The sequence below is a fragment of the Pongo abelii genome, chromosome X, assembly GCF_028885655.2.
Source record: "Pongo abelii isolate AG06213 chromosome X, NHGRI_mPonAbe1-v2.0_pri, whole genome shotgun sequence".
NCBI lineage: Eukaryota > Metazoa > Chordata > Mammalia > Primates > Hominidae > Pongo > Pongo abelii.
The window spans coordinates 48,618,246-48,629,801 of record NC_072008.2 but is presented as its reverse complement, the minus strand read 5'-3'; the positions used below and the strand labels follow the sequence as shown (position 1 = coordinate 48,629,801).

At 43.6% G+C, this 11,556-nt stretch overlaps 2 pseudogenes; one reads left to right on the top strand and one right to left on the bottom strand.

The window, feature by feature from the left end:
* Positions 1-679: 679 nt before the first annotated feature.
* LOC129052916 (putative protein SSX6) lies at positions 680-7,922 on the bottom strand (annotated as a pseudogene).
* A 166-nt stretch (positions 7,923-8,088) lies between these two features.
* On the top strand, positions 8,089-10,199 carry LOC100443008 (ornithine aminotransferase, mitochondrial-like; annotated as a pseudogene).
* Positions 10,200-11,556: the final 1,357 nt, after the last annotated feature.

Here is an 11,556-nt window from a genome sequence, read left to right as displayed (position 1 = left end):
TAGCAGAATGGCACACTGTAAGAAAATACAACGGAAACACTAACATCGAACTCTTGGCACACGAAGAAAAATGACGCTCAACTTTTCACTGTTGTGAACACTTGCTTTCACTTGCTATACACCTGATGATGAGGGGTCCGCAGCCATGCCCATGTTCATGAAAGGTCACCACGTTCTGCTTCTCTTCATGGGCATGTGTCATATCCCTCAGGCTGAGGCAAGAAGAGAGAAGGAAAGTAAGTGGCAGTGAGTTCCCACTGTGTGACAACTCAATCTCAACTCCTCCTGACCTGCAGACCCCGCACACTCTGATTCTGCCCTACCCCAGGACCTGCACACGCCTTCCACGGTTCCTTGAAGTGAACCCTCTGCTCATGCCACAGTGACTTCCTTGCCTGGGTTATCTATTCCCAGGCTAGAGGAAGGTGTGGCCGGCATATCAGGGCTGACCTGGGGTTTGGGAACCCACAGCATCCTGGGTAGGGAGGATCCCTGGATATATAGGGCAGGGAGTAGAAAGAGCATGGAAAATCTCATCACTCAGCCTCAATGCTGTACCCTAGAAAATTATGAGAAGGGAATGATTGGGGGAATAAGTGACAAGATGGGATACCGGTACCATAACAGAATAGCACATCTGCAGGGATGTGGGGGATGAGCCAAAGGTTCACTTACGGAGTTACTCGTCATCTTCCTCAGGGTCGCTGATCTCTTCATAAATCACCAGCTGCTTTCTCTCGCACAGTCTGTGGGTCCAGGCATGTTTCCCCCTTTTGGGTCCTGTGATGGAGAAGAGTTGGAAGATAAGAGTTGGGTAGGTTGGAGAGTGTTAGGCTCTGTTTTCTCAAAAAAAAGGAGATGCCTCCCCATCCCAAGTGCCCATGGGCCTTCTTTATCCAGTTTTTCACATTCTCTGGCTTAGAGAGGCTGAGACCTTAACCCATTATTATTATTATTATTTTTAATTTTACTACTTGAATAAATTTGTATACAACTCCAGTCCAAATTTGTATGAAGTTCTGAATGTATATAATTAGGTTCAAATATATTTGTGTTTTTTTTAAATTGTATTATTATTATACTTTAAGTTTTAGGGTACATGTGCACAACGTGCAGGTTTGTTACATATGTATACATGTGCCATGTTGGTGTGCTGCACCCATTAACTATTATATCTCTTATAGTGATCTGTGATCAGTGAGTTTTGATGTTATTATTGTAGTTGTTTTTTTGTCTTTTAAAATACTTTCTGTTTTTTATTTTTATACGCAATAGGTATATCTACTTATGGGGTACATGAGATGTTTTGATACACGCATGGAATGTGTAATAATCACATCACGGAAAATAGGGTATCCATCCCCTCAACCATTTATCCTTGTGTTACAAACAATCCATTTCACTTCTTTTAGTTTTTTAAAATGTACAATTAAGTTATTATTGACTGTAATCACCCTGTTATGGGTAATTGTTTTGGGGGTAACGGGAACTGTACCCACCGAAGATGACAAACTTAATCGATCAATGCTGTGTGTGTTCTGACTGCTCCACGGATGAGCTGTTCCCCATCTCTCTTCCTTTTGTTGGGCCTCCCTATTTCCTGAGACATAGCAACATTGAAATTAAGACAATTAACAACCCTAGAATGGCCACTAAGTGTTGAAATGAAAGGAAGAGTTGCATGTCTCTCACTTTAAATCAGAAGCTAGAAATGGCTAAGCTTAGTGAGGAAGGCATGCTGAAAGCCAAGATAGGCTGAAAGTCAGGCCTCTTGCACCAAACCGCCAAGCTGTGAATGCAAAGGAAAAGTTCTTGAAGGAAATAATAGTATATAATGCAAAGGAAAAGTTTTTGAAGGAAATAATAATACTAATATTCCAGTGAACACACAAATAAGAAAGCAAAACAGACTTACTGCTGAAATAGAGAAAGTTTGTGTGGTCTGGACAGAAGATGAAACCAGCCACAACACTGACTTAAGCCGAAGTCTAATTCAGAGCAAGGCCCGAACTCTCTGCAAGTCCATGAATGCTGAGAGAGGTGAACAAGCTGCAAGAGAAACGTGTGAAGCTAGCAAAGGGTGGTTCATGAGGTTTAAGGAAAGAAGCCATCTCCATAACATAAAAGTTCAAGGTGAAGCAGCAAACCCTGTTGGAGAAGCTGCAGCAACTTATCGAGAAGATCTGGCTAAGATCACTGTGAAGGTGGCTACACTAAACAACAGATTTTCAATATGGATAAAATAGCCTTCTATATTGAAGAAGACGCCATCTAGGACTTTCATAGCTGGAGCGGATTGACTCCAATTTTGAAAGAAACTCTGCTATGGATACAATGCTATCCAATAGCATCACATACTACAGAGAAATCTTTCATAAAAGGAAGAGCTAATCGATGTGGCAAATTTCACTGTTGTGTTGTTTTAAGAAACTGCCACAGCCACTCCACCCTTCAGGAACCACCACCTAGATCAGCCAGCAACCATCAACACCGAGGCAAGATCCTCCATCAGCAAAAAGAGTGTGACTCACTGAAGGCTCAGAAGATTGTTAGCATTTTTATACAATGAATTATTTTAAAATTAGGGTATGTACATTTTTAGACATAATGCTATTGCAAACTTAGCAGACTATAGAATAGTGCAAACATAATGTTTTTATGCACTGCGAAACAAACGAAACACAATGTGTGTGACTCACTTTATTGCAGTCTGGAACTGAACCTGCAATATCTCTGAAGTACACCTGTATTGGGTATCAGGCATTGAGCTGAGTATGATATGATCCCAGGTTATCACAGATAGAATTGCTTGAGCACATTTATATGGACGACAACTCAAGTGTGTGTCTCTGGAAGTCATGCCTAACATCTCATCGGGAGCTGGGCGAGCTCCTCAGCCCAGCCTGGACCCAGGCTTGTCTGGGATCCATGCCACACACCCAGTCCACACACCTGAACATAGCCAGGGAAGCCAGAGGGGTTGTTCCCAAATCGTTTCCTCTTACCAGATCTCTCGTGAATCTTCTCAGAGCTACTTGCTTTTCCCAGGCGGCACAGCTGTTTCCCATCGTTTTGTGGGCCAGATGCTTCTGGCACTCCCTTCGAATCATTTCCTTCCTCTGCTAGGTTCTCGGGCATGATCTGTATAATGTGAAGGTGACAGATAAACTGTATCAGTGACATTTCTATAATGCTCTAGAGCTTACAAAGCGTCTTCACATGCATTACCTTAATCAATGTGCTCAACAACGCTGGGAGAGTTACACATGCCTAAATTAGGAGAAACTTGGGAGGTTAAAAGGGAAAGGAATGGCCTAAATGACTGGGGTTTCCAGGGTTAGAATGCTTATCTTCACACTGTTTTAAGATTGACATTCTTGCAAACAGCAAAAATCTCCATGTAATTGAGAGTCTGGTATACAGAAGATTTGGAGCATAGCATTCTAAGAATTCCCAAGGTCCACAAAAGGAAGACCTTCTATAAAATACAAGGGATCCCATATAAGCTTGTAGACAGCTGCTCAGAGAGTAAATATAAAAACATAGAGAGGGAACAAAACACTGCTGGGAAAGATGGTGCGGGGAGATGAATACAGGGAAGGGAGAGGGAAAGAAATGGTTTGCTGAAATTAATCCAGGCAGCAAAGAAAGCAGTACCAGATCTGGCATACCACCCTACCGAGGCACCAACATTGAATGTGGAATTCAGTGAGGTGGCACCATACCAATTCTGGTTGCATTGGGATGTGTCACTGACCAACATTGTTAAACTACATTTATACAGCTTTTTCACTTATGAAATAGTGAAAAATACATGTAAAACAAGCTAAAGGAAAGTCCTCTCTGAGCTTGCAAACACTGTTTAAATGTAGTAATAATAAAAAACAATACTTTTCATGATCCTTCTTTGAATTTGGTCTCCACAATGGCAACCCAACTCCCAGATCCCTTTACGCTGTAAACCAGAGTTGAATCTGCACTTGTGGGATCACTCATTCAGGGGACTCCGAGAGATCCCCTGGGCTGGGACGAGGGCTTCCCGGATGCCCCACTTGCAGACAAGGCCCTCAAGGAGCTCACAGTAGGGAGGGACCAACAGTCAAACTGATTCCTAAGCCATGCGAGTGGCCCTGGTAACGGAGCAGAGGCCAGTTGGTCCTTCCTGTTGCAAGAGTGGGTGTCTCAATGGAAGCACCAGCAGGCCCTATGGGGTGAAGCCCTAGTGAGCAACATCTGAACTTCATAAACAAATGCAAACGTGAATGAGCTTTAAATGGCTTGGAGCTCTGGATTAGACTACCACTGCCACTGCGCCTCAGGAAAATTCTTTAAAATCTCTGTACAACGAGAGCCTCATTTCATTATTATTTTGCTGATAACTATGATCTAAAACATGAACTATGATTCTTTACTGCCATTTCATTGACCAGAAGTCTGGATCTCAGAGAACTTAGAAGATTTGTGCCAAGTCACATGGCTTTTATATGGATGATAACTGAAGTGTGTGACTCATTATTATTTGGAGATAGTAATAGAAACGTCGTCGTAGAGGTATTCTTAAGGATTAAATAAATTAATCCATGTAAACTGTTTAGAATATATGGCATCTCTATGAAAACGAGAGAAATATTAAGGATCACAACTGTTAGTATTATCAAGCCATTGATGCTACATCAGGTGTTGTGATAGACATGGGGAGGAGGCAGTGAGGGTATTTTTGATATTCTCCCACTCTTACCAGTGTTCATATCCGTGGAGGGACAAAGGTTCTCTGGTCCCTTAGATTTGAGAGACACTCACCTTCGGGATGATTCCCTGGAGCCTGCCGAAAGTCATCTGAGGACGTTCAACTGAAAGAGAATACATCAGAATTTTTCTTTGTTGGTAAAGGTTTCCAAACTCTAGAGAGGCTTCTGTTGCATGAGGGCACTCTGCAGCAGAGGGTTATGAGTCCACTCATTGTTGAGGAGTTATTTGAGATTTGCTTCTAAATTATGTTTAGTCATAGTTGGTTCATTTATCTGTGGCATCAATTCAGAATTTACTGTCTTATGGTTTATCAAATGGGGACTAAACCCCATCACAGTCTCATCTTATTCCATTACATATCTTTTACTTTTTCCCAAATAATTAAATTGATTGGTTGGGAATCTGAACTGTATCCACTCAAGATGTGCAACTAAAAATCATTGTACACTTCAAATGAGTGAATCTTATGGTATGTGAATTAAGCTGTTAAATGTGTGATGAACCATGGATGATTTAGTCCAGTGGCTCTGAAATATTTTCAGTATAAAGACACTCCTTTAATGTCAAAAACTTGGCAGATACTCAAGCACTGGCTTTTCAGGCCTCTTGTAATGATTGTGGGAGATTGTAGAATCTGCCCTGTTTAGTTGGGGAGTAACAGGTCTATTGGAGACAGTTTGGACTTTCTGACCTTGTCTTATAATTGTGTTGTTAGAGCAGAAGAGCAAGTAAACACATATGTCCCCTTTATATTCTTGAAATGATCAAAAATCTCTACGCAAAAACTTGTCTTTTTTTTCACTCTGTGTTATCTCTGCTCACTGACAAGTTGGGAAAGCTGTCTTTGTGTTGGATGAGGGATCACTCTTTCAAACTCTCTTCCAAGCTCATCACGGAGAATTGGGGCTGTTTGGGAATGAGAAGACTATTTGGTTTTGATAAAATACAGAGAAACAGCGATGCTTATTACATAATGTGTTCATCACCCTCACTCCTAAGATACTTATCCAATACCTACATGCTGTTAATGAAACAAACTCTGGAAGTTTTTGGCGGATCCACAGTTTTCATAGTTTCTTTTTTTTTTTTTTATCACTTTTAACATTTTCTTAACTGTCTTTTGATTCATTAACAGTGCTTAGGAAGAACAACAAGTCCTTTAAAAAGAAATATTTCAAACACACAGAAAAGTATGGGGAATAGTATTGAGTCCAGTCGGATCTCAATATTACCCCACAGCTATGTTAGGTCTGATTTATTTATTCAGAATATTAGAAATACTACAAACAGGCCGGGCGTGGTAGCTCACACTTGTAATCCCAGCACTTTGGGAGGCTGAGGCGGGTGGATCACCTGAGGTCAGGAAGTTTGAGACCAGCCTGGCCAACATGGTGAAACCCCGTCTCTACCAAAAATACAAAAATTAGCTGGGTGTGAGGGCAGGCGCCTGTAACCCCAGCTACTCTGGAGGCTGAGGCAGGAGAATCACTTGAACTCGGGAGTTGAAAGTCAGAGTGAGCTGAGATTGCCTTATTGCACTCCAGCCCGGGCGACAAGAGCACAACTCCATCTCAAAAACAAACAAACAAACAAAGAAAACACACTATCCACAAGTCACAGCTGAAGCTGTCTGTGCAGCACTCAGCAATCCCTGCCTTCCCTCCCTCCCCCACTTACAGCCAGTCACCTTAATTTGATGGCTTTTTATTCACATTCATATTTGCATACATTTACCATTTACTTATTGTCTATAAAAATATATATTCTTGTTTTGCGTGTTTTAAAATTTTATATGAATGGCCTCTGTAGTTAACTTTCTGCACGCAATTTTTTTTTCACTCAGCCCCGATGTGTATGAGGGAACAAATGCCTGAGGATCTTTCCCAGGTAGCTGAGCTGAAAAGCAGTTGGGCTTGAGGACACCCCTTCCAGCCCCTTCCCATCTACTCACCCTGATTCCCGTGGTTACGGTCATTATCAAAATCATTCCCCTGGAAATCTGCGGACCGTTTATTATGCATGAAAGGTGAGAGGGCAACCTTGAAACCTAGAAAGATGCAAAATGTTTATTCCCTAAGAGAGAAGCTTAGGCCTGGCACGGTGGCTCACATCTATAGTACCAGCACTTTGGGAGGCTGAAGCGGGAGGATTGCTTGAGGCCAGCAATTCGAGGCTTCAGTGAGCTATGATTGCACTACTGCACTCTAGGCTAGGTGACACGGTGAGAGTCTGACTCAAAAGACAGACAAGCTGAGAGAAGGAAGGTAGTGTCAGTCGGGGGGTGCCAGGATGCCACAGAGACAGTTGGACTCATCAGAACAGAGGCCTAAGGCACAGAAACGTGCAGGATCCAGGTATGAGCCCCACTGTGGCCAGTCCCTGCCCTCAGCCCTGACAGAATACAGAAGCACAGAACACCCAGAAGCTGCTTTGCGATTTTTCCCTGCACAAAAGGAAAATGTGGGGTACTTTCTGCAGCCTAAGAAGTAGCCAAAGCAGGAAAAGGGATGCTCATGTGTCCCCAGACTTGTCTGTACCTAGAACTTTCTGTTACCTAGTTTAGTCATGGCCTCATACTTTCTCTTCATATACACATAGTTGATTTTCTCTGAGGCTTTCATCTTTCCCACTCTTTCTTAGAGAAGTATTTGGCAATATCATCGAAGGCCTAGGGGAAAAAAAAAAGGAATTCTGGCAGTACTGAGCTAGGCATGTCTGCCATTCAGCTGGAGCCACTTCCTGTGTGCTGGATCTGGGAAGTGGGGATGATAATCAGTCCTGGTTGATGCCATGGCTAACTGACAGAACACGTGGGACCTTCCCTAGCTTCACCCCTGCCACACAGTAGGGCTTTAATGCTGCTGGCTGGCTCTCTTCCCACCTTCCAGAATGGACTGAGAGTCACCAAACGTAGTGCAAGGTCACAGACTTGTCTCCAGGGATGCTAGGTGATGACAGAGCGAGGGTGGGAGGCTCCCAAGGGTCCAGATCTCCCCCGAGACCCTGCTCCTTGTCTCCAGTATCTCTGTCCTCCCCTCCTCAGAAACCTGGTCACCCCACACTGTCCCCTGGGCCACTCCTATGCCCCCTCCAGGTCACCTCACCTTTTGTGTCTTCTCTGGTATTTGAGCATCATCCCTAGCTCTCTTTGCACAGTCATTGTCTCCGTTCATGGCACCGGGAGTAGTCTGACCTGCAAGTGAAACAGATTGAGACTTTCCAGCCACAGGACCTTTGGTCTTGTGGAGGGAGAAAGCTGTGAAGGCTGGCCACACTCAGTCACCTGGAATCAGGTGCTGCATTTCTCCATCCGGGGCTTATCTGTCCCTGAGTAAGGCCATGAGGAGAAGTCAGATGAAAACAGGGAACCAGGGGTCTCTGGGAGAAGTATTGATTGGGGATGACAGGTTTCCTATGGGCAAAGCAGCCTTGAGTCTTTAGGAGGGGGTTGGCTACTCTTGTTAGTAGTTTCCCTGGATCTAGGCTTACCCTGAAAGATGTACAGACCCTTGTTGGGGAGGAAAGGACATGACTATGTAATTGTATTGAGTGAGGGCGTTCTGACACCCTCACTCAATAAAAAAAGGAAGGGAAGTGAGTCCCAGAGATAATATGGTCTCTCTGGTGATGGATCTGATCAGGCAGAGTGTTGGGGGGTTCTGTTCTGTTGAAGAGAAATGAGCATGGCTACTGTGAACGGATTTAGAGGCTATTACTGGGTGATTTGTAAATCATTAGAAGGAAGTGAGCTAGAATTTCTGAGACTACAAGAGCCCATCAACACTTAGACAGAATATGGGGCATTTCAAGATGCAGCAATCAGCCAGGAGCGGTGGTTCACACCTGTAATCCCAGCACATTGGCCAATCCTCCCACCTCGATCTCAGGACTACAGTACAGGCATGCACCACCCAGCCCTCACTAATATTTTTAGTTTTGTTTTTTTAGTAGAGACGGTTTTGCTATGTTGACCAAGTTGGTCTCAACCTCTTGGGCTCAAGCGATACTCCCGCCTCAGCTTCAGGACTACAGGCATGCACCACCCTGCCTTTTGCTATGTTTCCCAGGCTGGTCTTGACCTCCTGGGCTCACTCAATGATTTGAACCTGGGAAGCAGAGGTTGCATTGAGCTGACATCACACCACTGCACTCCAGCTTAGCAGACAGAGCAAGATTGTCAAATAAATAGATAAATAAATGAAAGAAAGAAAGGAAGAAAGAAAGGAAGAAAGAAAGAAAGAAAGAAAGAAAGAAAGAAAGAAAGAAAGAAAGGAAGGAAGGAAGGAAGGAAGGAAGGAAGGAAGGGAAAGAAAGAGAGAGAGAGGAAGGAAGGAAGAAAGAAAGAAAGAGAGAGAGAGAAAGAAAGAAAGAGAAAGAAAGAGAGAGAGAGAAAGGAAGGAAGAAAGAAAGAAAGAGAGAAAGAAAGAAGAAAGAAAGAAAGAAAGAAAGAAAGAAAGAAAGAAAGAAAGAAAGAAAGAAAGAAAGAAATAGAGAGAGAAAGACCAGCTGACTCTCCATAAGAACAGTAAGCTTTTTGGTATTTTTACTTACCCTCATCCCATCTCATGTTCCCAGCTTGGTTCTGTTCATTGCTGATGAAATACAGATAGGATTGGCCAGAACTGGTAGATGGCTGGCTGTTGATCATGAAAATGTCAGACCTGATATAGTCCTCCTTGGAAAGGCCCTTTCTAGGGGTTGATACTCTGTGTCTGCAGTGCTGTGGGACGATGACATAATGCTGAGCATTAAGCCAGGGGAACATGGGTCCACATACGGTGGCAATCCACTAGGCTGCCAAGTGGCCATTGCAGCCCTTGAGGTTTTAGAAGAAGAAAACCTTGCTGAAAATGCAGAAAAAATGGGTATTCTCTTGAGAAATGAACCCATGAAGCTACCTTCTGATGTTGTAACTGCCGTAAGAGGAAAATGATTGTTTTATTTATTCATTTAGTTATTTTTTTGAGTCAGAGGTTCACTCTGGTTGCCCAGGCTGGAGTGCAATGCCACGATCTTGGCTCGATGCAACCTCTGCCTCCCGGGTTAAAGGGATTCTCCTGCCTCAGCCTCCTGAGTAGCTGAGATTACAGGCAGGTGCCCCTATGCCCGGCTAATTTTTGTATTTTTAGTAGAGATGGGGTTTCGCCATGTTGGCCAAGCTGGTATTGAACTCCTGACCTCAGGTGATGCACCTGCCTCGGCCTCCCAAAACGTTGGGGTTACAGGCGTCAGTCACTCTGCCCAGGAGGAAAAGAATTATTAAATGCTATTGTTATTCAAGACAACAAAGATTGTGATGCTTGGAAGGTGTGTCTATGACTTCGAGATTATGGATTTCTGGCCCAGCCAATCCATGGTGCCATCATCAGTTTTTGCCTCTGCTGGTGGTCAAGGAGGATGAGATTTGAGAGTCCATTGAAATCAATAACAAGACCATCTTGTCGTTCTGAGTGTAGCAGCTGTTTCCAGTGGTCCCTGGGAGCCGACTAGAGACAGGTGGTCCTGTAAAAGCTCTGCTCTTAATGCAGGCACATTCCACTCCCATGTGTCTTCAAAACCTTTTTCTGGAATATATGTGTTTTTTCAGTTGATACATAATAGAATAGTGTTTATGAAGCTGCCTTTTGCTTTGTAACATAAGTGAGAGAATGTAATGGCATCTATATTCAGTGAAAGTGTTTTGATGTGCAGAACATGGCCAGGTGCAGTGGTTCATGCTTGTAATCCCAGCATTTTGGGAGGGCGAGGTGGGCAGATCACTTGAGGTCAGGAGTTTGAGACCAGCCTGGCCAACACAGAGAAACCCCGTCTCTACTAAAAATACAAAAATTAGCTAGGTGAGGTGGTGGGTGCCTGTAGTCCTAGCTACATGGGAAGTTGAGACAGGAGAATCCCTCGAACCCGAGAGGCAGATGTTGCAGTGAGCCGAGATCGTGCCACTGCACTCAAGCCTCGGTCAGAGTGAGAATCCCTTTGGAAAACAAACAAACAAACAAAAGGTACAGAACATTTCCATCACCACAATGCTATTCCTTGTCCTACTCATTTTTCGTAACACTCACTCTCCTCCCATCCACCATTCCTAACCCCTGGCAACCACTAATCTGTTTTCCACTTCTACAATTTTGTCTTTTCTAGAATGCTGTACAAATGAAATCTTATAGTATATCACGTTTTAAGGGCTTATTCCACTCAGCATAATTCCCTGGAGATTCATCCAAGATATTAATATCTGTGTATCAATAGTTCATTGTTGCTGTTGCTGTTGTTGAGACAGAGTCCCACTCTGTCGCTCAGGCTGGAGTGCAGTGGCATGATCTCGGCTCACTGAAACCTCTGCCTCCCTGTTTCAAGTGATTTTCCTACCTCAGCCTCCCGAGTAGCTGTGACTACAGGCGTGCGCCACCACACCCTGGTAATTTTTGTATTAGTCATAGAGATGGGGTTTCAACATGTTGGCAAGGCTGGTCTTGAACTCTTGACGTCATGATCTGCCTGCCTCAACCTCCCAAAGTGCTGGGATAACAAGGTAAGCCACTGTGTCTGGCCAATAGCTCATTTCTATTACTGAGTAGTATTCCATGGGATGGATGTACCACAGTTCAACCATTCGCTTATTGTAGAACGTATTGATTATTTCCAGCTTTTGGCTGTTACGAGTAAAGCTTCTATGAACAACTGTGTACAAGTTTCTGGATGGGCATACATTTTAACTTCTCTGAAGTGTAATTGTTGAATTGTATGGTCATTGCATATTTAGTTTTATAAGAAACTACCAAACTGCTTTCCAGAGTGGCTGTAAGATTT